Source organism: Apium graveolens, chromosome 6 (genome assembly GCF_009905375.1).
Source record: "Apium graveolens cultivar Ventura chromosome 6, ASM990537v1, whole genome shotgun sequence".
NCBI classification, from domain to species: Eukaryota; Viridiplantae; Streptophyta; class Magnoliopsida; order Apiales; family Apiaceae; genus Apium; species Apium graveolens.
In genome coordinates, this window is record NC_133652.1 from 210,553,660 (window position 1) to 210,558,020 (window position 4,361).

The 4,361-nt window shown below is 43.8% G+C and overlaps 1 non-coding gene across 1 annotated transcript; it reads left to right on the plus strand.

Annotated features, from left to right (window-relative positions):
- The first annotated feature begins 3,711 nt into the window (after positions 1-3,711).
- LOC141669559 (small nucleolar RNA R71) lies at positions 3,712-3,818 on the plus strand. Its single transcript, XR_012553833.1, has one exon. It is a non-coding gene; the product is annotated as a small nucleolar RNA R71 (small nucleolar RNA).
- The last annotated feature ends 543 nt before the right edge of the window (positions 3,819-4,361 follow it).

The window sequence follows — 4,361 nt, forward strand, 5'->3', positions numbered from 1 at the left end:
CCTGCTTGAAGAATACGAGCTACCGTCTTCTCACATCCATAGTGTCCCCCATAAACCGTGGAATGGCAGTCTCGTAATATCCCCTCCGTCTCACAGAATGGGATACATCTCCTGATGATCTGGTCAGCTCCCTGTCTAAACAAATATGGTTCATCCCACATATACCACTTCACCTCATGCAGAAACTTCTTCTTTTGAGCGGATGTCAAATTAAGAGGCATTATATTGCTGACGAAATAGTTTACAATATCTGCAAACCATGGTTCTTCCTCCTGAATTGCAAACAACTGCTCATCCGGAAAAGATTCATTGATTAACGTCCTATCTTGTGAAGTGGAATCGGGATTCTCCAACCTAGAGAGATGGTCAGCTACTTGATTCTCAGTACCTTTTCTATCTTTGATCTCTAACTCAAATTCCTGAAGTAAAAGCACCCAACGAATGAGTCTCAGCTTCGAATCCTTCTTAGAAACCAGATAGCGAATAGCTGCATGATCAGTGAATACTGTTACTTTCGTACCAAGCAGATAAGATCGAAATTTCTCAAAGCCAAAGACTATAGCCAAAAGCTCCTTCTCAGTAGTGGTGTAGTTCAATTGGGCACCATTTAAAGTCTTACTCACATAGTAGACCACATGAAAGAGATTTTTCTTGCGCTGTCCCAGAACTGCACCTACCGCATAATTACTCGCATCACACATCATCTCAAATGGTTCTGTCCAATCTGGTGCTGTAATGACTGGTGCCGTGATCAAACTCTCCTTGAGAGTCTCGAATGCTGCCAAACATTCATCATCAAATTTGAAAGGCACATCTTTCTCAAGCAAATTGCACAACGGCTTAGATATCTTTGAAAAGTCCTTGATGAATCGCCGATAAAAACCCGCATGACCAAGAAAACTACGGATTCCTTTCACAGAATTAGGTGGGGGAAGATTTTCAATGACTCCCACCTTGGCCTTGTCCACCTCCAGACCCTTGCTAGAGACCTTATGCCCAAGGATAATGCCTTCACGCACCATAAAATGACATTTCTCCCAATTAAGCACCAAATTAGTTTCCACGCATCTTTTGAGTACGGCGCGCAGATTATTCAAACATTCATCATATGAGTGTCCAAAGACGGAGAAGTCATCCATGAACACTTCGACGTTATTTCCAATCATGTCAGAGAATATAGCCATCATACATCTCTGAAAGGTGGCCGGTGCGCCACATAACCCAAACGAAACTCTGCGAAAAGCAAATGTGCCAAATGGACAAGTGAAGGTAGTCTTTTCCTGATCCTCTGGTGCAATACAAATCTGATTATACCCGGAATAACCATCCAGAAGACAAAAATACTCATGTCCCGCCAATCTGTCAAGCATCTGATCAATAAATGGAAGAGGGAAGTGATCCTTCCTTGTGGCTTTGTTCAATTTTCTGTAATCCATGCATACTCTCCATCCTGTAACTGTTCGAGTAGGGATGAGCTCATTCTTTTCATTTGCGACCACAGTGATACCTCCCTTCTTAGGTACACATTGTACGGGACTCACCCACGAGCTGTCAGAAATAGGATAAATGATGCCTGCATCTAGCCATTTCAGAATTTCTTTCTTCACCACCTCCTTCATGATGGGATTCAGTCTTCGCTGCTGTTCCACAGTTGGCTTACTACCTTCCTCTAGCAGAATTTTATGCATACAATATGAAGGACTTATCCCCTTGATGTCTGCTATGGTCCATCCAATAGCCGATTTGAATTCTCTTAAAATCCTTAAGAGCTTGTCTTCCTCACTACCTGAAAGGTCAGATGAAATAATAACAGGTAACGTAGATGAATCACCTAAAAAAGCATACCTCAAGTGTTCAGGTAATGGCTTGAGCTCCAAGGTAGGTGCTTCCTCTATTGATGGTTTGAGCTTCCCTTCAGCGTTCTTGAGGTCAGAAGTACCAAGAGATTCAAATGGTATGTCCAGCTTTCGCTTCCAGGGAGAAGCGTTCAGATATTGTAATTGCTCGTTGTTATCTTCATCATCGCTGTCAAAACCCCCCACTAAGGCCTTTTCCAATGCATCAGACATTAGCATGTGATCGAGTTCCGAAGTAACCGCAGAATCAATCACATCCACTTTTAAGCACTCTTCATCTTCTATAGGGAATTTCATTACCTTGAATACGTTGAAGGTCACATCCTGATCTTGGACCCGTATAGTAAGTTCCCCTTTTTGCACATCTATCAAGGTACGGCCAGTAGCCAAGAAAGGCCTCCCCAAGATTATGGGAATCTTCTTATCTTCCTCAAAATCCAGAATAACAAAATCTGCAGGAAAGAAGAGCTTATCCACCTTGACGAGCACATCCTCAACTATGCCCCTTGGGTAAGTAATGGAACGGTCAGCCAATTGTAGTGACATGTACGTGGGTTTTGGATCAGGCAGATCCAGCTTTTTAAAGATCGACAACGGCATCAGATTAATGCTTGCTCCCAAATCACAAAGGCACTTGTCAAAAGTTAGATTGCCAATGGTGCAAGGAATGGTGAAGATTCCTGGATCTTTCAGTTTTGGTGGTAACTTTTGCTGCAGAACAGCGCTGCATTCTTCCGTGAGAGCAACGGTTTCAAGGTCATCCAGTTTCACCTTCCTTGAAAGAATAGTCTTCATAAACTTCGCATAACTAGGCATTTGTTCAAGAGCTTCAGCGAAAGGTATATTGATGTGAAGTTTCTTGAACACCTCCAGAAACTTCCCGAACTGTCTATCCAGCTTTTGTTGCTGCAATCTCTTAGGAAAAGGTGGTGGAGGATAGAGCTGTTTCTCCCCTGTATTAGCCTCAGGCAGAGTGTGTTCAATAGTAGTCTTCCTTTGTTCCGCCGCTTTCTCCTTTTGCTTAGATTCTTCATCTCTAACTTCAGCTTCGACTTCCTTTGCCTTTTCAGCATCAGCCACTTTTCCAGACCTTAAGGTAATAGCCTTGACTTGCTCTTTAGCTTCCTTCCTGCCTGGTACTTCCGTGTCACTGGAAAGAGTGCCAGGTTGACGATTGAGCACTGCATTGGCTAATTGACCGATTTGATTTTCCAAGGTCTTGATAGAAACCGCCTGACTCTTGCACAACAGCTTAAGTTCCTCAAAATCCGCACTAGTAGGTCCAGCTGCACTTCCCTATTGAGGATATGATTGCCTTGTAGCATACTGCTGTGGTTGCTGGAATCCAGGTGGGTTAAACTGTTTACTCACTCCTTGCTGATATGGTGGCTGAATAGCATTCTGATTATTCCCCCAGCTGAAATTTGGATGATTTCTGTTATTAGGATGATAGGTCGCTGGCACAGGCTGCTGTTGTCGCTGATAATTATTCACATACTGAACAGATTCGTTGACAAGAGAACACTGATCCGTAGCATGAGAACCTGCACAAAGCTCACAAACCATAGCTATTTGATTAACTCCATACGTAGCCAGAGAATCAACCTTCATTGATAGCGCTTGGAGCTGGGCTGCAATAGCGGTGGCTGCATCAACTTCCAGAATACCTGCTACCTTGCCTGACGTCATCCTCTGAGTTGGGTTTTGATGCTCATTTGCAGCCATCGTCTCGATAAGATTATACGCCTCAGTATAGCTTTTAGCCCATAAGGCGCCTCCAGCTGCTGCATCGAGCATGGGCCGAGATTGGGCCCCCAAACCATTATAGAAACCAGTGATCACCATCCAATCCGGCATTCCATGATGTGGACATTTTCTCAACATTTCCTTGTAGCGTTCCCAAGCCTCGCACATAGATTCTGTAGGTTGTTGCGCAAACTGAGTAAGAGCACTCCTCATAGCAGCAGTCTTTGCCATTGGATAAAACTTCACCAGAAACTTTTGCGCAAGATCTTGCCACGTAGTGATGGACCCAGCTGGTTCAGAATGTAACCAGTCTTTAGCCTTATCCCTTAGTGAGAATGGGAAAAGCCTCAACTTGATAGCCTCATCAGTCACGCCATTATACTTAAAAGTGCTGCAGATCTCCACAAAATTCCTTATGTGCATGTTGGGGTCTTCAGTTGCCGCTCCTCCAAAAGAAACAGAATTCTGCACCATCTGAATAGTGCCCGGCTTGATTTCAAAGGTGTTAGCTTGAATAGCCGGATGAAGGATGCTTGACTGAATGTCATCAATTTTAGGCCGAGAAAAATCCATAAGAGCTGGATCAGCTTGAACAATACGATCTCCCATGTTTACTGGTTCTTTCTGCTCAGTTCCGGAATCCGAATCCTCAAAATCTAACTTCTCCGGAATATCAAGAACTTCGTCTGTCTCCTCAGCTGTATCTAAAGTCCTCTTGCGAGCACGAGAACGAGTTTGCATAAACGCTTGCTAAAGTAC